The following is a 25,768-nucleotide window of genomic DNA, read 5'->3' as shown; positions in this document are numbered from 1 at the left end:
GAAAGAGTCAAGGCAGGCAGGCTGAAAGAGCAGTGATTCTGGGGGTGGCTTGGCAATGGCTGACGGACGGGACTTTCTCTGCTGACACGAAACCTGAGGCCTCTTTGAATGGTCCGAGGAAGTGTGTCTTCCGTGGAGGGCAGTGCTGGAGCGATAGATAAAGACAGAGATGGAGATGAAGGGGTGGGGGTTACATTAGCTTCTTTTCCTATTGCTGTGATTAAATTTCCAGACCAAGGCTGTATGGAGAACGAGTTTCTTTTGGCTCACAATTTGGGTACAGTCCACCAGGGAGGCTGAGACAGTGGGAGCTTGAAGCAGCTGGGCCCACACACCCGTAATCAGGAATGGAGGAGGGTCGTTGGATGCAGGTTTCTGCTCAACCTGCTTTCATAATTTTATGCACAGTTCAGAGTACTCACCCAGGGAATGGTCTGCACATAGTAAAGATGGGTCCTTAATTAATCTAATCAAGATCCAATCAAGTAGATAGTTAACACCAATCGTCACAGGACTTTGAAATAGAACGGGAAGGAGTGGGTAGCTGGTGTCACTGAGCCAGAAATAAGGTGGCTGCATGGCTCTGACTCTCCAAAGCTGTTCTTCCTGTGCCCCGAAATTGGCCTTGGAAAATGCCTGCCCACCAGGTGGGCCCTCCTGGCTACCTCAAGTCTATAAAAGCCATCTGTAACACGCCATTTTTGTTTATTAAAAAAATAATTGGAGTAAAATATATACAATAAAAATTATCATCTTGTCTGTGTGTGCGTGTGTGTGCATGTATGTGCATGTGTGTGCATGTATGTGTGCATGTGTGTGCATGTGTGTGTGTGTGTGTGTGTGTATGTGTGTTGTGCTGGAATGAACCCAGGGTTTTAAATATGCTAAGCAAGCATTGTACCACCAGGCCATCCCCACCCTTCAGCTAACCCTCTGTAAATACACAAGTCAGTGGCCGGTAAGTTACACACATGATTTCACTGCACCACTGTAACTGTCATGACTGTGCTCTGTCAGAAACAGGCAGACACGATCATGTTTTCCTATGAAGTCCACATTTCTGAACAACAATTCAGCTATATCAGTTTGTTGAGTAGTCCCCATTTTCCTTCATAGCTGGCTGAGGCAAACACGCAAAGGTTCTTTTATTTCGATCTTAACTGCTAATGTTAGCTCTCAGCTCACACATTCTGTATCACACAGCAAATATATCTGCGTGTACATACAGTGTTGGTTCAGGAGGCCAAGAGAGTTCAAGGAGTTTCGAAGAGGCTGTGCTGACAGGCAGAAGGAGGCTGACAAGCATACAGAGGGGCAGCAGAGAAAGAAGCTAGAGCGGAGGCGAACCCAGTCTGAACCCAGTGTTTGCAATCCCAGCCAGGCCACAGAGTCAGAGTTGAACCAAGCTGCAGAAGCGAGGTGTGAGATACTGGTCATGGAGCGATGGAGGCAAAATAAAGAACTAGTTCCAGACAGACAGATGGGTAGACTGATGGACGCAGATTTGAGTCGAGTTTATCGGAGCTGAGACCACGTTAAGCTGAAGTCTCAGACAGTTGGGAGTTCTCTGCCCATTATTCATACACACACACACTCACACACACCACACACACACCACACACCACACACACACTCACACACACACTCACACACTACACACTCACACACTCACACTCACACACCACACACACCCACCACACACACACCACACACCCACCACACACACACCACACACTCACACACACACACTCACACCCACCACACACACACCACACACACACTCACACATGTGCACACACATACAGGTATGCACGCATGCACTTGTGAGCCTCACCTGGTCAAATGACAGTCAGAGGGAACATACCCCTCTCAGGGGCTGACTGAGGAGGTTACAGCCTTCCTTCAGTCTAATGTGTTGGGTAAGTTCTTATGCCTGGTTTTCCTGAGAGGGTTTTAATACCCTCATGTGCTAAAGTGGACTCAATTTACTTCGATACATCGATAGGGTGGCTATCTTTTTTTACTTTAGGAATATGTCATTTAACAGTCTGCCGTGGGTGGTGCCAGGCAGATGGTGTTGTTTACAGGCCCACCAAGTTGCAGAGTCATTTTCAAGCCTCAAAATGGAGTCAATAGCAGCTTGTAAAATGGAGTCTCTCTGGGTGAGGCACTGCCTGAAAACCATTGTTCTGCACAATATGGAGTAACTGAGGGCAGGACACAGACTGATCAAAGCAGAATCTATTTCTAGAACTTTTCATCTAAGAAGAAGAAACTCTTCATCTTCCCTCCCAGGCCCTGGCAGCATCCTCCTATGTTATCCCTCTGAGTCTGACGACTCTGGGGTCTGCAGGAGGGAAGTGGACACTGTCTGTGGCTGGCTTACTGCGGTTAGCGCAGGTCCTCCAGGGCCAGGTGTCAGGCTTTAAGCAGAGCACATCAGACGCGTTGGAATCTCTCTGCTCTTTACAGCCAAATGCTCTCCAGTGCGTGGGAGACCACAGTTTGCTTATTTACTTATTTGCTTCTTTATTAAGTGGCTGGGCACTTGGGGCCCCCAGCCCTTGGCTCACTCCCGATCCACAAATTGAAATCCAGACCCCCAAGACTTCAGAAAGGATCCGTGCTTGGAAGTTGGCTCTTTGCAGATGTAATTAAGTTGAGGCAAGGTGATTAGTATCCAACGGGACAGGTATACAAGAAGACGTCAGGAGATGGACACACACGGGGATGAACACAGGAGGACACAGGCAGAAAGGCTCTAGCTAGGAACCGAGAAGGGAGAGTGTGAGAGGAAGAGGCCTACACCTTGACCTTAGACTGACCTCCAGATCTGTGGGTAAATGAGTTACACGTTGTTGTGACAGACCGACAAACTCAGAGACCAGCCCGAGAAGGTCTCTGCATGGACTTGCTTTTGGTTCTGTCTTGGTGTGTGCAGAGAAGCAGAATCGCTGGGCACTAGGTGGGTCCATGCTGCTACAGCACACCAGCGTGTCGTTTGCTACAGCGTTGGGAGTGGTGTACTCTCCCATCAACTGTGCACAAATTTCAATTTCCCCACATTTCCTTCATCCATGTATGTGTGTAGGTCTGTATGCATGCATGTGTTTATCATCTATCATCTATCCATCCATCTGCCTGTCCGTCTGTCCATCCATCCATCCACCCACCCACCCATCCACCCACCCACCCATCCACCCACCCACCTACCCATCTACCCACCCACCCATCCACCCACCCACCCATCCACCCACCCATCCATCTACCCATCCACCACCCATCCATCCACCCACCCACCCATCCACCCACCCACCTACCCATCTACCCACCCACCCATCCACCCACCCACCCATCCACCCACCCATCCATCTACCCATCCACCACCCATCCATCCACCCACCCACCCATCCACCCACCCACCTACCCATCTACCCACCCACCCATCCACCCACCCACCCATCCACCCACCCACCTATCTATCTACCCATCCACCACCCACCCATCCATCTACCCATCCATCCACCCACCCATCCACCCACCCACCTATCTATCTACCCATCCACCACCCACCCATCCATCTACCCATCCACCACCCACCCATCCATCTACCCATCCACCACCCACCCATCCACCCACCCACCCATCTACCCATCCACCACCCACCCATCTACCCATTACCCACCCACTCACCTACCCATCTGTCCATCCATCCACCCACCCGTCCACCCACCCAGCCCCTGTCTCCCTCCCTCCCTCCCTCCCCTGTCTATCTCATAGTCCTAGGGGCTGAGTCCTCAGCCTTGTGTATCCACCCTGAGTTCTGTCCCCACATCCTGACCACTCTATGTAATCTTCTATTGTCTTGTTCATAGCAGCCATCCCACGAGGCATGAGGCTCTCTGTACCACTTGTTTGCACTTCCCTGGAGCCTTGCAGCTTTGGCTTGCTGCTGGGTCATTTGCTAGTCTCAGGGAAGAGGTCTCTTCAGGTCCTTTGCCCATGCTTACACAATTGGGTTATCTGTTGTTGGGCTATAGGAATTCTGGACCTTACATCCTGGACCTTAACCCACGGGCTGTGCCTGGGGGTGCAGAGACGTCTTTAATCTGATTTAGTTGCTTTAGCGACTTTCCCTTCTGCCTCCTCTCCTTATAGTGTTGTATCCAAGAAGTCACAGTCAAATCGGGAACCCTGAGGCTCTTCCCAGACACTGTTCATATTAAAGTTCATTTAGGCTTCTGATTCTTTATGAATTATTTTTAATATTGTATCAAGTAACTGTGTCGCTTTGTCCTTTTGCAAGTGGGCACCCGGTCTCTCCAGTTGTTTGATGAAAATATGGCCCTTTCTTCGTTGAAATGTCTTGGCACACTTGCCAAAGTCTACTGCAGGGTAGAGGGAAGGCTCAGTGGGTAAAGGTGCTTGCGGCAAAGCCCGGTGGTCTGGCTTGATCCCTGGAACCCAATAGTAAGGGAGAGATCTGATTCCTGCAAATTGGCCTCTGGCCTCCACATGTGCCCTGTGGTATTGCACACAAACACACAAACTAAATAAATAAACGTGGTGCAAGAAATGTGAGCTGATCATGTCTTAGGGTTCTAATGCCGTGATGAAACACCATGACCAAAAGGACTTGCGTATGAAAGGGTTTGCTCATCTTAAGGTTATTCCCATCACCAGGAAAGTCAGGACAGGAACTCACACAGAGCAGGGCCCTGGAGGCAGGAGCTGAGGCAGAGGCCGTGGAGGGGTGCTGCCTGCTGGATTGCTCCACATGGCTTGCCCAGCCTGCTTTCTCATAGAACCCAGAACCACCAGATCAGGGTTGGCACCATTCACCATGGGCTGGGCCCCTCCAGAATCAATCAGAATAATTAAGAAAATGCCTTACAGGCTTGCCTACAGCCAGGCCTTGTGACAGCATTTTCTCAGTTAAGGGTTCCCTCCTCTCAGACCACTCTAGCTTGTGTTGACATAAACCGGTCAGCACAGATCATAAACATGAGAATTTATTCCTGGGTTCTCTCTTTAGCTCCGTCCGTCCATATGTCTGGATTCTGGCTGTTTTGTTTAGTCTTGTTACTTTATGCTAGGATCACACGTTTTAGACACCCTCACCTTTGTGTACTGAGTTTGATACCTGACAACGAGAAGCCTCTAACTTCGTCCACGTGTGAACTCATCGTTGCTTCAGATTCATTGAGATACCATGTTTATTTCAACACTGATTTTCATATTTTTGGGAAAGTTGGGAGAGTTGTTGAGATACGGACATGGGCTGTATCGGATCTGTAGGCTGCTCTCAAGTGGTCTGGCCGCACGCCAGCCCATGGGCGTGGGTGGACTCCTAGTTAGTTGTCTTCTTGTATTTCCTTCCGTTTCTGCATAACCCTCCCTCCCTTCCTCCTTCCTCAATGCATTTTCTCCTCTTCCTGCAGCTGGGGTCCAGTCTGCACCTTCCCTCACCCAGCCCTCCCCTGGTGAGTTAACTGCTCTCACATTTCCACCTCCCATCTCAACCCACCTCCCAGGCCCTGCTTTTGGGAAAAGCGCTTCTGAGGTTGTGAGTGAGCCCTGCCTCGGGCACGAGGGGCTCTGCCCGGGCACTGCAACATCACCTGACAGCCTGGGTCCTTCCACAGCCATCACTGGATGGTTGTAGAGTACAGCGGAAGCATTGACCAGCCTGTGCCTTGTGGGCTCCCCAGCTCCCTGCTGTGGCTGTCTGAGGCAGCCATGGGAAAGCTCTCACCCTGGCCCTGAGGCTCCCATCCAGGCCGCACAGATCCACTGCCTAGGCCTCATGTGCTCTTCGTCCTGACCCTTCCTCAGCCATGGCCAGCGTGGACATTTGTGATTTCCCCAACCCCAACAAAGTGCTGTACGCATCATGCCTGGAGTGTGTTTCACCGCCTCAGACTCCAGCCAAGGTCACTCTCCCGCAGCCTCCCAAGCACGCCCAGGGTGCCGATTGGAGCTTATTTCAGCTATTAGGAATAGAGCCGCTCCACCTCCCTAGTCCTTAGCACAGGCCTGGGCACAGTGTAAATGGCCAAGGCCTGCTGCCCCCTTCCAGTGTTGCTGCCCTTTTCCATCCTCTGGGCCGGCTCTGCTTTTCCTGTCTACCCCACCCTTAAATACTGATCTGCACAATGAACTCCTCCTACATATCAGCAAAGCCTCATTTGGATTCCCTCCCTGGCCTGTTCTCTGATACAGAGCTAACTTCTCTCTTATCTGTGTCTCTGATGCTTCAGATGGGTCTTAATTATGGGACACAATGGCTCTGAACTGAAGTCACCAGTTTATTTCTAGAACTTTGAGTCTGTCAAGGACAAGGGGAAAGCCACTCACTTTGTCACTGTCTGTGTCACGCTGTGGCAGGCAGCTGGCTCCTAATGTGTTTGAATTAAGTCCTGACCCAGCACCCCACCAGTGTGTTTCTCCACACCCAGCACAGCCAGTGTGGACAGGCCCTTGTGCTTGTAGGTCACTTGTGTGTGTGTGTGTGTGTGTGTGTGTGTGTGTGTATCTGTGTGTATGTGAGTATGTGTCTGTGTGTATGACTATGTATGTGTGAGTGTGTGTCTGCGTGTCTGTGAGTATGTGACTGTGTGTGTGTGTATGTGACTGTGTGTGTGAGTGTGTGACTGTGTGTGTATGTGTGTAAGCATGTGTATGAGTGTCTGTGTGTGTGAGTGTATGACTGTGTATGTGTGAGTATGTGAGTGTCTGTGTGTGTGACTGTGTGTATGTGAGTGTGTGAGTGTGTATGTGTGTAAGCATGTATATGAGTGTGTGTGTGAGTGTATGACTATGTGTATATGTGAGTGTGTGAGTGTCTGTGTGTGATTGTGTGTATGTGAGTGTGTGTGACTGTGTGTATGTGAGTGTGAGTGTGTAAGTATGTATGTGTGTAAGCATGTGTGTGAGTGTGTGACTGTGTGTGAGTGTGTGACTGTGTGTGAGTGTGTCTGTGTGTGTGGTTGTGTGTGTGTATGTATGAGAGAGTGTGTGTATGAGTGTGTGTGTGTGTGTGTGTGTGTGTGTGTGTGTGTGTGTGCTGACTCTCTCCTTGCTGTTTTCAATGAGCAATAGTCATCTCTGGCTTCTATCATTTTCTCAGTAGCTGCTGTTTCCCAGGAAAAAGCCTGCCCCAAACTACGCTTGTTCCTTGAATGACCATCCTAAGAAGCTGAATGCTTTAGCGTCAGAGGCAAAGAGGCTTGGGTCCTGACAACAAGATGTTCTGTACAGAATCGGGACCACAATCAAGTGTTGCTTGCAGTAGTATGAGCTCATGTTAGAATCTGATCAAGCCAACCATAGCTCCTTGGCTGCTTGGTCAAGCCACCCACCAGGGAAGTCCCCTGGCACTGATGACTGACTGGCTTTGCTGGAAGACTCCCATGTTCCACATTCCAAGACACTAATCTGGGCTCTCATCTCTGTGTTCATCAAGATACTGTGCACCTTAGGGGACTTAGTGGAAAAATCTTTCTCTGCAACTATGGAAATGGGCCCCTCAGCTCCTAGAACAGTGAGGCCCTGGCTTCTCCATTCAGCCAACCTTGCAGGTGTCTAGGGTTCCTAGAGCTTGCCCTGTGCACACAGTGTGAGTTCTAGCTCTACCTGAGGCCTCAAGTTGTCTGTCTGCCACTGACCCCAAACTTTCTGCAGCAAAGGCAGCGTCCTAGGCTGCATAGAGACAGTAAGGTGTGGGAAGGGAGATGCTAGCTAGAGACAGCCTTGGCAATGGGGCATGCACCAGCTGCATGGAATGTATTAGACCGAGACTACCTGGTCTGGTGATGGCCGTCTAGGTCTCTGGAGAAACTCAACTTCCAGGATTTGGATGGCTAAAGTCACCTATTAGGAACCAGGAAACCCCTGAAATGTAAACCAGCTTTAAAATCAGGTCACTGGATTTCCCAGCCTCAGCTGTCTTTAGAAAATACAGACAAAGCCAAGCCTACCACGAAAAAGTGAGGCTTAAAAGACAGTGCCATTTAAAAAGGTGGTGTGTGTGTGTGTGTGTGTGTGTGTGTGTGTGTGTGTGCATGTGTATACATGTGCATATGCTCACATACATGTACACACGCTTGTAGAGGTCAGAGGACACTCTGGGTGTCATTCCTCACATGCCTCTACCTTGTGTTTTGAGACTGGTCTCTCAGTGGGATGGAGCTCACTGAGTAGGCTAGGCTGACTAGCCAGAGAGCCCCAGAGGCATAGACGTGTCTCTGCCTGTGGCGCTGCGGTCATACCTCACTTTCACAGCGCTTACCTATGTTAGTGAGCTGGTGCCTGACCAGAAACCTCATCCCCAGTGACGAGAGTCAACGGCATGAGAAGGCTTTGCTATTGCACACTGTTGAGAAGACATCAATATCTACCAGCTACAAATCCCGTGCCCGCCGGCGACTGCCTGCAGGAGTAACAATGGCACAGCTGTTGTGTTAGTTCCAACTACTTTTAGAATGGACTTAAGGGCCACGCCGTGAGAGGGGACCCACGCCTGACACTGCTAAAGCAGCCAAGAACCTGAGGCCAGATCAGTCACGGGCTTCAGAGAAAACCTAACACTCTTGCTCTGCTTAAGGAACTGAGCAGTGAGATGACTCCCAACGCCATACTCCTCTATCCGGGACCAGTGCCTTGCCCAGCCCTCATCAGAGAAGCTGCTTCTTGAGATAGATGAGGACTGACACAGAGACTCGCGGCTGGACAGAGTGAGCGGCGCGAGAGGCTTCGGTCCACTCAGTCCTAAGTGGGATGGAGCCTCCATCAGAGCCCTGCCCTCGGGCTTCAGAGATGACTGCAGAGGCAGAGAGGGCAGAAAGATTCTGAGAGCAGAGGGGGCAATGACTACAGAATATATTGTGTGAAAAACTGATTAAAAATAAATAAGTAAATTAAATAAGTAAATAAAATCCACAGAGTGGGCAGTAAGTAAAAGCAATAAGATATAAGGATAAGAATATAAATTAATAAATTAATAAAGATAAATAATAAACCATAAACAGCTCCTCACTGCACTGGCTTTTACACGGATTCTGAGGATCCCTGGGCTTGTTTGGCAAATATGCTATCAACTGAGCCAATCTCCCCAGACCAAGTTTCTGTTCTTTTTTGAATCCGAGTCTTGAGTATGTCAGGCTCTCCTCAAACTTATGTACTGAACACTAGCCTGGACCTCCTCATCCTCCTCACACTACCCCCAGATTCTAGGATTACAGGTGTGTATGGCTACACCCAGCTGCATGCTAAGTCTCTCAGCTGTCCCTCAGCAGGTCCGTACAGCAACAACACAAGTAGGAAGGCCGGTGGCATCATCCCAGTCTACAGATCAAAATGCGGTAGGTGAGAGAGGTTTAAGCCACCTGCCCAACACTAGATACAGGACAGCAGCGGGTTCTTCCACAGAACTCCACCTGCTTATAGTTCAGAGACCCTTACAATAGACTCACGCACCTCCTTGGGCGAATGTTCCGGAAACAGAGGCTGACAAAGGGTCAGAGGCTTTGAGGACATGGAGTTCTCACCCAGGATACCTTACCCTCAGAAGAGAGGGCACGAAGATTTGTGCAACACTGGAGATTTGCTCCTAAAGGGGGTTGTGAGACAGACTTTCTTTTAAGCTCTTCTTTGTAACTAAAAGTAACAGAATCTGTTTCAAAGTACAGAAAGATACAAACACCCCAGCCCAGCGGAAGCCATCACTCCACACTTCAGTACTGTTTTGCATAATTCTCCACCTGGAGACCCTACCTCAGCCTCCCGATCTCTTATCTCAGTATTTCCCCATGAGATAAACTGCCTTGGAAATGCTTACTCATGGATTCTTACAGGCTGGGGTGGGCTGCTCTCCCAATTCAGCTCTGGCCATAGATGCTGGGGAAGAGACCTGATTTGACTTTCGTGCCTGCCTTTACAGGATTCCACTGTTGTTGCAGCTGGAACACCCCAGAAAGAGCTGACAAAGCTGCAGACGCAGGACCAACAGAACAGCTGCCAGGGTCCCCTGCCTCCAAAGGCCACAGGGTCGGAGATGTCAGGGTCACAGTACAAAACTCAGGTTAGAATCCGACAGGGTTGGGAATACATTTGGGATCACTTTTATTCTCCACCCTGCTGAGCAGACCTAAGGACCCAAGCACCCGGTGAGGCTAGCCTGGGCTATGAGCCAAGGATCCCATGCTGCCCCAGGGGCAGAGAGGAAAGGCTCTGCTCCCTATTTACTCCCTGGGGATCCTGGACATACCCCCACTGTGGTTTTCCTTTCCGTCTGACAAATGAAAGGGTTTAAGAAGATAATTTTGGCTTTCATGGTCTGTTTTCAACTGGACAACGAGAGTGTTCAGGAGCCCTGCAAGATTCCAAACAAAGCCACAGAGTATCTGAGCCACAGAACTTGTTTCCTATACCAGACTGCACCGTCAGGCTTTTCGTACCTGCCCTCTGAGCACAGGGTGAAGGTGCTGCTTCCAGGATGCTCCACAATGGATGTGTTAGCATAGGTGTTAGCATAGTTACGCTCCTGGCTTCCCAGCTCTCTATGCCTTTGGATCCACGTCATAATCAAGCCCTGACTTTCTTGACTGACCTAAGGCCCCCATCCTAAGGACCTGGGTGCCAGTGCAGACCCAGCACAGTGCTAGGGGATGCTTGCTATGACCCTTATCATGGCCTCCTGGGGAATTCCATCTGGACTTCCTCTTCCTAGACACCTTTCCTACCCAGAGTTATGGAATCTCTTACCGCATCCAAATCTAAGATGCCATTATGGTTTGAGCCTCCCTCTACCCGCCCTGGCCCTGGCAAACCCTTCAGGTGGGAGGAGGCTGCACTCGGGTCAGTCTTAGGCAACCCCTGAAAACCACCAAATGGTGGTTCTTGGTACTGATGGGTGGAGGGTGAAGGCCAGAGCCATGGTCAATTGGAGTCTTTGAAAAACTCTGTTATATAACTGCTCTCAGAAGGACAAGGAACAAATGTGGAGTTACTTGGACTTGGTAACAGAGGGACAGTAGCAAACAAGGGAGAGAGCTTGACCAAGGGTGTTGGATTGGGACCCGTTCTGACGGTAGTCCAAGGATCTCATGATGCCAAACCCATACCAACCCACTCGCCTGCACACAGTTTCCTTCCCCATCACCAGACCTGACGGACACCTGGATGTAAGGAGACTCGTTGCCCTGGTATCCCCAGTTCCTTAGTGGCTTCTCTAATATGACAGCTGGACCAAACAATAAACTCCTTTTGTTTCTTTCTTTCTTTGAGAAAGACTCTTGCTAGACAGCCCAGACTGATCCCCCTGCATCAGCTCCTGAGTGCTAGAAGTTCAGACATGCGTCACCGTAGCTGGCTTCCCCTCCCAGTGCTCACTCCCTTTCTTCTGTTAGTTACTTCTCTTGACATGTCACCAAGTTCCTTACAGAAGGAAGGGTTTGCTCTGCCTCGCAGTCCGAGGACACAGTCCATCCTAGTGGGGAAGCAGTGGGGTCAGGTGCTTGAGGCAACTGGTCACATCCAGGGTCAGAAAGCAGGAGAGATGGGCAGCACGGTTAGGGGGCATCTTCCTATCTCAGTTAACCTATCTAGAAGTTGGCCGCATAGACAAGCCTAGAGGTTCGTCTCCAAGGTCGTGTTAAGAAGACACTCATGGGGTTGGGGATTTAGCTCAGTGGTAGAGCGCTTGCCTAGCAAGCGCAAGGCCCTGGGTTCGGTCCCCAGCTCCGAAAAAAAGAAAAGGAAAAAAAAAAAAAGAAGACACTCATGATTGGTCATCACAATCCTGAAATGATCGATTGGTCAGAGTCCTGAAGCCTCACTGCTGGGATTTCCCATCTTCTCCCTCATAACCAACCCCCATCCCCTGCTAACACTCCACATGCAGGAAGCCATTTTACTCCCCAAGAGCCTCCACTTTCAAGGCTTCAAATCCTCTACACAAGGTGGTCGCTGTGAAAATGGCATAGGCCGTGGCAGAGGCCACAAGCATCCTTATAATCCTTATAATGCAAGGCTAGCCTGGTGTCCAAGGCTGCACAGTGCAAAGGGGACTATTGGATCAAACGGGTTGTGGAAGCCAGAATGGTCTCTCCTCTCCGTCTGAGCCTGTAGGCTGCTGTAAAAAATAGATGATGTAAAATATTATCTTTCCTCCTCCCTTCCAAGCACCCAGAAGTCTCACATTGAACCCTCTGAATAAAAGGCTATTGTTAAACATATTGTATAATCAATATATTACTATGTGATTACATACTCCTTAATATAAGTATAAAACAGCCTTTAATACGGAAGACATGTTTGATATATATCTAACTCCTTTCTATGTATCTCTGTCTATCCACTCATCCTTCTGTCCTTCTTCTTTTGGAGGTCGTGCCTCTGCAGCGTTAAAGTCCCATCCTTAACCTGGTGGAGCACAGTGGAGCCCTAGGACGGCGGTGTTCACCATCTGAAGGCTCTTGGGCTCCCTGTCTTGAGAAGATACCTCAGCTGCCGGGCAGACACCGCATCTGCAGTCAGCCCTTTTCGGAGAACCAGTGTAATGTGCAAATGGTTGGGTGAGGGGACAAAGGCAGATGGGTGACGGTGCATGTCTTGGAGTACACACACACACACACACACACACACACACACACACACACACACACACCGGAAGCAGTCAATGAATGACTATGGAAGGACATTTACTGTATGTAAAGGAAGCTCCCAGCTTCTCCTCTGTGCCCAACCTGTAAAATAGGAGGCGGGAGACATGTAAATCCCGCCCTGCATCTTAGCGCATAGCAATGTAATGGAGTACACCTTCCTTCCTTCATACGCCACACCAGTCAGTGGGCAACAAGGGTTACCACTTCCTCCTCACCTCAGGCCTGTCCACACTTCCAGACACAGGAAGCGCCTGAAAGGACGGTCTTCTTATTTGACAAATGGGCGCTTGGACCATGCTAATATGAGTTCATGTAAGAGGAGGACGAGAAGGCAGACAACAGCTCAAGACACTCTGACAAGGGAATTGTGTCCTAATGGGTGGCTCAGGCCCTCTGCAGCAATTACAGGCAGACAAGCCAGTGGCAAGATGGTCTTTAATTGCCAGGGCCTTTTCAGCTCTGACAGTCCATGATTTCACTAAGATCAGGTTTTGTTTGTTTTGTTTTGTTTTGTTTTGTTTTGTTTTGTTTTGTTTTGTTTTAAGGCCAGAGCTGGGACTCTTGAAAGGACTTACTCACTTTCAAAAAGGCAGCAGCCAGCCAAGGCTGTGCCCACTTTAGAGTCAGACCTTTGTGGTCACCATGAGTGCCCCTCCAGAAGCTGGCACCTCATGCTACAGTCTGCAGGCTGGCCCTGGCTTTAAAGGAGAACCTCAGTGGTGGGAAACACGACATGCTGCCAGGCCTGTCCCTGTGTACAAATCCAGCAGGGCCTGGGGGGGGAATGAAGTTCTGCAAACCTCTTCTCTGCCCATCCTGGGGCTCCCACAAGTTAAACCCAGCTCATTCCGGAAGGTGAGTCAAACTAAAACTGTGCTTGAGAAGATTTTAATAAGGTCCTGTATAACTCCAAGACACATACTTCTATACAGGAGAGGATCCCCTGCAGGAGAAGACACTTCTAAACAGGAGTTTGGGGAGCCCCCTCACCTCTTCTCTCCTGAAATGAATGATGTGGGGCTCTGAGACACGGCCTCAAAACTCAAGTCCAGTGCGTTTCCAACTCCACCTTTCAGGACAGAAGTGTCCGTCATACTGAACTGGGAGATTCTTGTCAAATACTCCCCAAGCCCAAGGATACTCCAACCCTTCCTGATTCTCCCTCCAGCTCTAGGCCTGGCACACTACATATTCCTAAAAGTATAAAGAAGTTCCCAGGAAAGAGAAAGTACTTAGAAGAGAAGGAGGGGGCTTCTCTCCATGAGCCAGGGCAGAAGTGCCTTCGTTTACTCACTCTCTCTTTCACCCAGGGGATGGGGTGGGAGTGAGAAGCTAGTCCAGGCATTTCAGACTGACAATCCCAAACTGTCAGTGAACCATGAAGTCGATTTAGCGACAGTGCAGTCACCAAGCTCTGAATGTGGACAAATCTCAAGCTGGAGAAATGCTTGGTTAGTTACGAAAGCTCGAGAACCCAGGTTCAGATCCCATGTGAAAGCTGTGCATGGCTACACACACCTCTACCTCCAGCACAGGGGAAGCAGAGAAAAGCAGATGCTTGGGGTTCACTGGCAGTCAGCCTAGCCAAGGGGATGAGCTCCAGGTTCAGTGAGAAAGTTAGGGAGAAAGTGATTGAGACAGACACAGGCATCAACCTCTAATTCCACAGCAGAGCACACATGTACATGTATCGGTACATACACATGGGCATCTAAATGAACATGCACGGATCGATCATACACACACACACACACACACACACACACACACACACACACACAGAGAGAGAGAGAGAGAGAGAGAGAGAGAGAGAGAGAGAGAGAGAGAGAGAGAGAGAGATTGAGATTGAGGAGAGAACGCATTTCCTAGTTATATAAGGCTTGTATCTTGGCCATTCATACAAACATAAGAGCATCAAACCCTCCATTTCTCAGTGTTATTATAGACAAGGTCAGAATGACTCTGCCTTAGAAGAGTTTGGGAACAGTGCACTCAGTTTCAAGGAGCAGAGAAAAGCAGATCTTCTGTTTCCAAGATCTCATGAGAGCACAGAGCAGATTTTGGTTTTCTTATCTGGATCCCCCTTATGCATTGTGCTCAGAAATAAGCACACAGGAAGACTGAAGACTTGCATCTTTTGCCCACCCCAGACAAGAATGGGTTCCTTGCTCCTCACCTCCCAGCCACCTTCTGTGGCCCCTCCCCTGGCCTATTGTCTCAGTCACTGTTCCATTGCAGTGAAGAGACAAGCAAGTCTTATAAAAATTCAGAGGTTTAGTCCATTCTCATCATGGGAGGGAGCATGGCATCACACAGTAGTAAGTGAAAGTTACCTCCTGTTCCTCAGGCAGAGGCCAGGCTTGTCCAATGTGGGTTTTTGAAACCTCAAAACCCACCCCAAGTGACATACTTCCTCTAACAAGACTACGCCCCCTATCCCTCTCAAATAGCACCACTCCCCGGTGACTAGGCATCCAACTATAAAAGTCTATGGGACCATTCCTATTCAAACCACCACGCCTGTGACTAGAGGCTCAACTGTTCTGAACATCAGTTGTATACCTATATTCTCCGAACTTAAACATTCCTTCCTGGAGGAAAGTCCCTCAAGAGTCAGAAAAATAAATGAAACTTACAAGGTTCAAAAAGTAAACAGAACTCACATGTCTCAGGAAGTTCATGAAGCTTACAACACTCACAAAGGTCAGAGAGGTAGCTCAGAGGGTAAGAGTTTTTGCTGCCAAGAGTGAAAGCCAGAGTTTGGATCTCCTGAATGTGGGTTATGCTCTGACCTCCAAGTGTGCCATGACACACACATATACACGAACACCCTCCCTCCACACACATACACACACACACACACACACACACACACACACACACACACACACACACACACACAAAATTCAAGGGTTTAATATAAGGAAAATAACTGCAGAGAAGAAAAGACTTTCAGACCTGGAGCGGCAGGGATGCAGCTTGCATGAGACAATGCTTATGTTGGGTAGAGTGGCCTTTTCAGTGAGGCAGCTGTCTTGGGACCACCCACACTCCTTCACGTAACCCCAGTGAACTTCCTGCTTCACTAAACTATCCTCGAGTGGAAGTTGGTCTGGCCTGCTGTTGGTGCCCTATCTGGGGGTTACCTGGGCGTTCATTCACATCTCCCCAGGAAAGTCACACAATGTCTGCCACCAGCAGCTTAGTTACTACCAATCACAGCATCCCTAGATCACGTCCCAAGAGTGGTCCACATAGGTGGTGTCTGTCACCTCTGTGCCAACCTGACTTGAGCTCCATGTTCCCCCACTCCCCCCATGCCATGTTCTGATGCCTAACTCAGAGAGTCAGGCAAGTAGCAGATGTTGCAGCTGGAAAGGGTCTCAAATCCTCTCATCACTGTGCTATAGGACCAGGTACTCAGAGAGGGTCCAGCAAGTTGCTCCAAGCCACATGGCAAAGCAGCATCCCGTCTGAGACAAACCCTGGTCTTGTTATTTCTGGCTCCTTTCCATCACAGCTGCTCTTTCCACACAAGTAGCTTTCTCCCTGGTGCATCCTCTGCCCCAGATGACATATCAAGGCCCTTACAGAGTTACAGCCATAGGTGGAGTACCCAGCACATGTACTTGGCTCATGTGAGTGTCAGCCATGGCGACTCCCCAAGGCAGTCTCTTCTCATGTAAGTCCTGTTGTCACCTTTGCACCACCTTCTCCAGCAGCAGGAAAAGCCCTTGTTCAAAGTCACCCTCTGGAAATTTGTCATTGTGTGAACTGGCCACTTCCGAGGGACCGGTGACTGTGGCTACTGGGAACCTTCCAGGCACCACAGAACCAGCCTGCTGTCCTCTATATGGCAGTGTCTTAGGGTTCACTGCTGACAGCAGACACCGTGACCAAGGCAACTCTTACAAGGACAACATTTAATTGGGGCTGGCTTACAGGTTCAGAGGTTCAGTCCATTATCATCAAGGTGGGAGCATGGCAGAGTCCAGGTAGGCACGGTGCAGGAGGAGCTGAGAGTTCTACATCTTCATCTGAAGGCTGCTAGGAGAAGACTGGCTTCCAGGCAGCTATGGTGAGGGTCTTGTAGCCCATACCCACAGTGACACACCTACTCCAACAAGGCCACACCTTCTAATAGTGCCGCTCCCTGGGCCCAGCATATACAAACCAACACAGTAGGTTAGTACACACTAGCCAGAGGAGCAGAAGGGCTCAAGGTGAGCGTCTAGACAGCAGCATGTATGTTGGGACTGACAGGGGCCTGGAGATGGTGGCTGCAGATTCCCTTCCAGAAGTTCCTGGAGGGTCGTGCATGCTGGCATCAGCTCTCAGTGATATATGACCCTGTGTCCACTGACAGGGCAAGGAACTCCAGGCTGACACTCCAAATGACTGCTGCTAGCTCCTGAGAAAACTATTTGGGGTTTATTATTATTATTATTATTCGGTACCTATTGTTTAAAAAGCCTCTGTTCCAGCCTCCCCACCACGTCAGGTAGAGGAACCTCACTTCCTATTTCTGTCCTGAGGTCGCCATTACTGCTTATACGACTCTGAGAAGGGGCCTTATGAACCCTGTAAGCTCGCTGAGACTTCCCTCAGAAGGGTGTTTAGTCCCCTGTCTCCCAGGCCTTCCCCCACTCCCAGCTTCCAGGAATGCAGCTCACATTTAGGGTAGGCCCCAGAAGTGTGGCAGGTATAACCTGACACAGACAGTTCTGGGGACAGAGAGGCAGATGCCAGTGAGACATGACAACATCCAGGGCTGGGCACCGGGAGGAAGGGATGTGTGGGTCCAGCACTGGATTTAGGGGCAATGGGGCCGTTCCATATGCCACCACATGGGTGGACAGGTGACGTTACACATACATCAAAACCCACAGAACACATGAACCTGAGGGTGAGCCCTCATGGGAACAATGGGCTTGGGGTGCTAATGTATCAGCACTGAGAACAAATGTAGCCCAGGAAGGGAGAAAGGGGAGAACAGCATTGGCCGACACTTTGTACTTTCTGTTCCAGTTTTCTATAAGGCTAAAACTGCACCCTCCAGTTTTTAGAATTTAAAATAATTTTAAGACAAAGCAAACATCTAAAGATGGCCTTGTGTGCCCTGTCAGTCAATCACTGGGTCTGGGCAGCTCACTGTCGCTCACTACTGCTGACGACAGCAGAGAGACTGTGACCTAGCCAGGAGCCTGCCTGGAGCACCTCAGAAGTAACTGAGACCATTGCTTTATGTGGAGACAGGAGCCTGGAGGCCAGTCCTCAACCTGGCTCCTTGCAGAAGGCAGAGGACCAGAATGGGCGCCTTCTTGGAAGGTTGGTGGGCTGTGGATTCCTTGCAGGACAGCCTTGGACATACAGGATCAACAAGGCAAGTGGGGTTTGTGGACTGGCCTTACGGGGAGAGGTCTGAAGAGCAGGTTCACCATTCTCAGGCTCCTGCCTTCACACTTGTGGAGAGGCCAACAGCAGGTGGTGTCCTCAGGAGCCCTCGCACGATATGGGATGGAACACAAACCTGAGGCCCTGCAAGGCAGTTGGGCTAATGGTGGGGACCGGCTGGGGCAGCGGAATGCATGATGCTTGCTTCCTGGTAGGAGACACACAGTTGCTGCTGAATCTAAACAAGGACATCGCTAGGTCTTTGTTTTTTGTCTCTTCTGCCAACAAACCCATTCCACGGTGGAGGGGCTTGTTATATAAAGAAGAGGGAGGAAAATGCTGGGGTGTGCAGCCAAAGTCACCAGACAAGATCAGCTGTGGCTCCAGCGGGGAGTCAGGTACAAAAAACATGGGCTTATTTATGGCTTTGCTTTTTTTTTTTTTTTTCAAGAAAGAAAAAAATGCCTGCTTCTCACATCCCAAGTCATCTCTTCAGACTGAGTTTGGATGCTTCTGGAAGGAGCACCTTGCCTTACAAAGTTCTTGTCACTCCTTCCTTGTGTGCAGGACCCCGTCCCCGTGGAACTAAGAAGAAACCTCTCTGAGTGTGCATTTAGTGGCTAATATGCTCCCCAAGGTGGGGCATCCTTAATTCCAACTGAAGTCACCCCAGAACTCCATGAGGGTATTGCATGTGGTGGCTCTAGGGTCAGGAAACTCTGTTTGGTCTGTCCCCTGCAGAGTCAGGAAGAAAGCCATTAAGGACTCAAAAGCGTACAAGCCCCTTCCTCTCCAGGACTCTAGCTTCCATGATGATCACTTGTGTCTGGCTGGGCCGGGGATCCCTGAGTCATTTCTGTTCCCCCAAGTGTCCCCAAGAAACTCCTCGTTCACAGATTTGGACTTAGGTGGTACCCCGACTTTGGTCTGTTGTCAGTTCCCTGTTTGGGGTAAGGAAACATTTGTTCGTGTCTTCCTGAGAAGAGTGTCACACAACACCTTACGATGTTCATATATTGGAAATATGACCCCAAATTCATATGTTAATGATAGTAGAGGTACGATCTTTGGGAGGTGATTAGGATTATATGACCTGACCAGGGAAGGGGTGTGTGTGTGTGTGTGTGTGTGTGTGTGTGTGTGTGTGTGTCCTACAGTGGATGGTATAAGTGGCTTTTAAAAAAAGATTGATTTATTTATTATAAATCAGTACACTGTAGCTGTTGTCCTCAGACACACCAGAAGAGGGCATCAGATACTATTACAGACAGTTGTGAGCCACCCTGTGGTTGCTGGGATTCAAACTCAGGACGTCTGGAAGAGCAGTCAGTGCTCTTAACCACTGAGCTATCTCTGCAGCCCATGAAGAGAGAGCTCAGCCAGCATGCTGCTCCTGTCTCATGAGGGACTCTTCTAGCTAGTGATGCAGCAAGAAGACATCATGGTATCCCCAGATGCTGATACCATTTCCCGGACAACGACTGAAATAAACCTTCATTCTCTATAAATGACCCAGCCTGGGGCATTTGTTATAGCCATGGATACAAAAAAAAAAAAAAAAAAAGACCATATGCCCATGTCCCTTTGCCCTTTACAACTACACTGTCCTGGACACCCCTCTCCAACTGTATAACATGAGTGCTTTGTGTAGGAAGACCTTGTACCCATGGTGATTCAACCCTACCTTAGTCAATAAGGTGCAAGGGTGATAGGGGATGACACTGACCTTAGTCTTGGGTCTCAACATATACATATACCCCCCCAACCATGTACATAACACAAGCATGTCAGTACACATGCAATGCCCCCGTAAACACACACAGACTCGCCACATGCACACACTCAGGTGACACAGAACCTTGAGCTTCCTGTGGGTCTGGATCTGGACCTTTCTCTGCACTTGCACTGGGAGAAGCCGGCCACTGTGTGAGTGGTCTGACCACCGAGCTACGTACAGCATTATGGGGAAGCTTGTGCCAGCAACATGGACAGGGCTACACGGAGAAGGATCTATGCAGCCAGCTGAGCATCAGATGTGAGAGGGAAGGGGCCTTTAAAACGTCCCGGCCTCAGCCTCTATCTGACAGAAAATGCAAGTGAATCCCAGTGAGCTCAGCTCTGCTGAGCCAGTCCGCCCAGCCCTGAGAGGCGGTTCAGGCCAAGCATGTGAGGGTAGGGGTGCTGCTCAGCACATGGCCCCGGTATGCACTGCCCTGTCAAAGTCACTGCAGCTTCTGTTTCTAGTTCAAACACCTAGACTCAAAGGCATTCCTGTCACAAAATGCATTCGCACACGAAGGATGCGCTAACACACAGAGATTACTGTGCTGCGTGGGAATCATTTGAAAAATGCCAGTCATTGCTTTAAAATACTTGGCTGCTTTTAGGGGGCAAGAAGCTATTATTATGCGGCCCAGTGGGTAAGAGATGGACTCTTTTTTTTCTCAGAGCTTTGATTAGAGGAAAGGGGGTGGGAGGACTCAACCCATCACTCAGAAACACACAGTGAGAGGACAGTGCGGGCAGAATGCGGGGACATGCTGAACCCACTGCTGACCACGTCAGGGACACAAAATTTCCCAGTTGGAAACATCTTGGTGTGCTCTATAGTGAGCTCCAAAATTGTTCAAAAAAGAAAGGGCGGAGGAGGGCAGGCAGACAAGGGGAAGGGAGGGAGGAAACAGAGAAGGAAGGAAGGAGGGAGGGAGGGAGGGAGGGAGGGAGGGAGGGAGGGAGGGAGGGAGGGAGGGAGAGGGGGAGGAGGGAGTCAGGGAGAGAGGGAGGAGGGAGTCAGGCGGGCAGGCGGGCCGGCAATGATGGTGTGGTCTGATGTAGTGTGGGAGAGAACAAGAAGGGAGACCTCCAGTGGCTCGGGCAGTCTTCCTGAAGAGGTGAAGAGGAAGCTTTTCCCTGTGAGCACTTAGTAGTCCAAGAACGGTTAAGTCTCTGAACTCAGCTGGACCCTTAGCAACCATGGCCACGCTGACTGTCTAAGGCTGAACAGGAGGGCCAATATCAGGAATAACTACATGAAATTATTAATTAGCAAACGCTTCCTCTGCAGTCTCTCAAAACTGAGGATGGTGTGAAGGAGCAGAAGCCCTGGGGGGATCTAAAAATACATTTCAACAGCCAACTGTTCTGGTCAAGCCTATAATCCTAACACTCAACACTCGAGAGACAGAGGCAGGAGGACTGCTCACAAGTTCAGGGCCAGCCTGGTCTACATAATTAGTTCCTGGCCAGTTAGGGATACATAATGAGACCCTGTCTTACAACAACAACAACAACAACAATAATAACAGCACACTGCAATCCTGTATAGTGGCACCCATCTGTAACCCCAGCACTCAGGAGGTAGAGGCAGGAAGATCAGGAATGAATTCAAGGCCAGCCTGGGCTACACGAGGTACCATCTTTGAAAAGTAGATTGCAGCTGTTAGCATGTCTACTCGTTGTCACATCCATTTGAGGATCTGTGCTGGGTCTGGGATGTAGGGGTTTACGGGACAGAGAAACACGGACATGAGACTCATGAAACAATCTCAAGATGGTGACAGGGACTGACTATAATGGGACACTACAACCTGTGTGGGGTGATTGGAGCATCTGTGCCATGATGCGGCTGTTCCTTACGTAGGGCACATGACTTATCACAACCCAGCCAACCGTGCTTACAACCGATGGGCTACACTGTGTGCAAATAACACCCCAGTCAAAGCGGACCTACGCCGGACCAGCCATCTGCAGAGTGTGGGAAATGCCTACCCTCTGCATCCTGGGACGCGGAGCCAACGTTTCCAGGCTATGGGAGGGGGGCACAACCTTTAGGAAGCTGCTGGGCTTCGGGTGATGGCTATACATCATCACCTTACAGGATCCTCAGTTCGGCTGGCCTCCCCTGCCAGAGCCCATGGGTCTGTCAGACCTTCCTCTCCTCCACGATGAGGGGAACGGCTGCATTACAAATTCCAGAGCCTGGCGTACTGTCTTAGAAGAAGTTCTCCCAGGTGTGTGCCCGACATCATGAGATGTCGCAAGTGTGTACAGGGCTGATGTTGCCCGTAGCCAGACCCCCTTCTTTAGGTCCAGGCAGTATTTCAAGATGTCTCAGAACTCAACAGGCCCAACCCTTGCCTGAGCTGGTAGTCGCTAGATTATCCAGTCTCAGAAAATGATCCTATAAACTGAGGAGTGAGAAGAGGTGACTTTGCATGGGGTAGAGATTACCAGAGAAGCATGACACCTGTGGAAGGCCACTGTGATGGTCAGTGCTGTCAGATGCACAGACCGTGCCCGGAGGTGGGCCTGTGGCAGGTCTGTGGGAGAGACCCTGACTGTGTTAACTGAGGTGGGAAGACCTACTCACTCTTCATCCCCGGAGGATCCTGGATGCCACAGGCAGAGAGGGGAGCTGAGCAACAGCAGCACCAGCACTCTCTGCGTCCCGGTTATGGATGTGATGTGACCAGCTCCCTCCAGATGGAGCTGCCTCGGCTTCCCTGGCACAACGCACCGCACCCTTGGTCTCTGGGCTGAAACGAACCTCGTCCCCCTTGACATGCTTTTGTTGGAGTATTTAATCACAGGAAAGGAAAAGAAACTAAGATAGTGACTTTTGGAGGCACAGTGGTAAGGATGCCCGGACGTGGAACGACCTAGGAGTGAGGAGGCCTGAAGATATGGCTGCCCCAGGACCGCGTCTCTGTAACCGCTCCCATTTCCCTCTAGGCTGGTAAGGCACACAGGGCTTCCAAGACCCCAGAAGATGGTGGCTATAGAGACATGAGTCCTGGATGGGTATATTGTGTTTGGTCCACCTGGACTTGGGAGATGCTCTTCCAGACCTTGTCCAAGTGGCCCCTGCTGAGACCCCATTACCGAAATGCCACAGACAGGCATGTGATGCTTGGCTTTGCTTTACCGTTGCATCTGGAGGCACTGGACTGTATTTTGTGACAGTTAAGGCATGGCTGGAAGCTCCGGGACTCTGGATTAGAAGCACAATGTGGAAGCGTTTGGATTTATTTTTTTTAAAAAAAGCACCTCAGAGTTCTGTTTTGGTTTCGATCGCATGCCGGCGTGCTTGTCTCTCACCAAAAGTACGGCTGAAGAATGTGGCACAGCTTTGTGCGAAGCTGCCAGACTCAGGGATTGGCCAGAGTTTGGGCAGGAGGACCTGGGGGTGTGAGCAAGAGAGAAAGAGAAGCTGGTCCTTAGGGCACACGAGGTTTGCCTGAGAGCCCGGGGGAAGCCAGGACATGTGTTTTATGGGACACAGAAGGCGGGCTGTGATAGGACATACACTTGAGCTCTGGTCCACAGGGAAGAGCTGATGGTTTAAGGCAGAAGAAGGAGAAACAGTTCTCATAAAGCAAGGAGAGCTTTGGAAAGGAAGACACGAGGCGAAGGAGAAAATAGAGGCTTCAGACTCCTCCTCACAATTCTTTCTTCAGAGGTAGCCCTTGTAAACACAGCGTCCCTACGGTAATGTGGCCCCACGTCTTGGTTCCAGGAGGCTTGGGAAGCTTCTGGGTGGGCCTGAAGGAGCACCTAGGACTATCCCAAGGGACCTGAGTGCAACCGAGGGCCTGGGTAGGTCAAGGCTCTCCCAAGAGTTCTCCCCCCTTCCAGGCTCATCTTCCTCCCAGTTCTCCCTCTACAGGGAGTGCTGGAGACGACTGAGCACATTCCAAGGCTCTGGGTCTGAGCAGGTAAGTGTAGGATGACTCAGAGAGAGTGGGTGGTGACAGATGCCCGCAGCCAGCTCTGAGCCAGGCCTGGCCAGGTTTTTGGAGCTGATACCTGACATTTAAGGACAAATCCCACCAGCCCTCAAGGACTCTGTTCCAAATGAATGGCTCTGACCCACAGCAGCCCCTTCCCATGTGCTCTGCAGATGGTGCAGTTGGTGGCAGGGTCATGGAGAAGCCCTCCTGCTGTGTGGCAGGAGCCCATCAGTTCTCATTCCCCATGCCCGTGTGTGCTTGGAGGGCTTCTGTGCCAGCTGCCAGCTGTCTGCCACTGGCCACTTTCTGAGCATCGAAATCTCGGAATCCATTTGCCAAGCTGGATAGAAATGGCTCTGGGTCCCAGGAACTCTGGGGAAAAGCAACACAGGCCGGCAATTCACTTGCCTTTTGCATACGCAGAAACCACCCATCTGCTGTTTACAGGGGAATATATTTCTCCCTGCTTTGGTAAGGCAGGAGGAATGGTCTATGGGTTGTGCTTTCCAGAAAGCACCAGAGCTTCCACCTCAGAGCCAAGCAGGGCAGAACTTCCCCTGCCTGAAAGAGGAGCAGAGCCCCACACTGGTTTTGGGGACCCTGGTCAGCTGGAGGCACTGGCCGGTCCCTGTGACAACAACATTCTGGTCAGTTTTCTTGACACCTTTCCTGAGCACGAGGCATCCCATTCCACGTGTCCACCTGAGCATCTCCAGGAAGCCTGAGAACACCGTAGCCTGGCAGGTTTGCCCTTCGGTTTCATGTCCAGCCTACAGACATGATTCCATATGTGACTTGGCCAACACAGCTTGCAACACAGCTAAGCTCATAGGGACTGCCTATCATAGTATCAGCTGTTTGCCTGCTGGGAAAGCGAGGATTGGGGCTTCCTGCCTCCTCAGCTCTTCTCAGCTCCTGATTCTCAGACTGCTTCTCCCCGGCAAAAGCAGTGAAATGGAATTTCAGGAGCCCTCAACTTTCAGGAGTCCTTCCTTGACCAGCAAGAGAAAGGAAAGCCAGGTCTGGTGGTTCCAGCTCGTAACCCCAGCTACTCAGGAAGCTGAGGCAAGAGGATCATAAATTTATAGCCAGCCTGCCTTGGGTTCAATCCCAGTGAAAGGGGAGGGGAGGGTAGGAGAGCAGAGAGGGGAGAGCTGGGTTAAGGAAGAGTAGGAACCCCTGGGTCCCAGGCTCTCTGCTGTCCACAGAACTCCACTTGGGCTGCTGAGCTCCCACCTCCGCAGGTGTCTGGTAAAGAGCACCTCAGACTATGGATGGCCCTGTCCCCACCTCCTTCTCCTGCTCACTGGAATCAGCTCAGCGGGCCCTCACTCACTGGTGACTAACCAGCTGAAGCCATGACTGTGGCAGATGGCTGCCTCCAGTAAAAGCAGTCAGACCGTAAATGCCACCACACACCTCTCTGGCAAAGCACAATCAAAACAAAAACCGAGACTGGCTTTGTTTTCCTGCAGTTTTCTCCCTGTTCCCTGGGATACCACTTGGAGACGTACAAAAGAAGATGGAGAAGTGAATCCACAATTCTAGAAAGATCACGACACAACCATGATTTCAGGGGAAAGTCTCAGCCTGCAGAATCACAATAGGGTACCTCAGGACCGAAGGGAGAAAATCACTTCCATTCAGCCTTGTATGACGGGCAGGACAGGAGGAGAGGAATGGGACTCCATTCCTGTCAGCGAGGACTCACAACTGAGGCTAGAAAACTCCGTGGCCCCAAAGCTCATTCCCCTGACCGTCTGCTGGGTAACTGGAGCGGTAAAACACCACTGGGGCTAATGACTCAACTCTGTTTACTTGCAGGCTGGTTTGCGGCAGAGTCTTACTATGTGGCGCTGGTCTAAGAACTGCCCATAGCCTAGACCGGATGCCTCTTCATGGCTACGTAGGATTAAGCATCTGTGCTAACATCCTGGACTTCAATGAGTACTTCTTCTCCCCTTCCTCTTTACAGACATT

General features: G+C 50.3%; 1 protein-coding gene across 10 annotated transcripts in view; it reads right to left on the bottom strand.

Moving 5' to 3' along the window:
• Nucleotides 1–25,768, bottom strand: part of Prkag2 (protein kinase AMP-activated non-catalytic subunit gamma 2) — a 241,050-nt gene that overhangs the window by 172,221 nt on the left and 43,061 nt on the right.

This window comes from Rattus norvegicus, chromosome 4, assembly GCF_021556685.1.
Source record: "Rattus norvegicus strain SHRSP/BbbUtx chromosome 4, alternate assembly SHRSP_T2T, whole genome shotgun sequence".
Lineage (NCBI taxonomy): Eukaryota > Metazoa > Chordata > Mammalia > Rodentia > Muridae > Rattus > Rattus norvegicus.
This window is presented reverse-complemented; position numbering and strand designations above follow the sequence as displayed.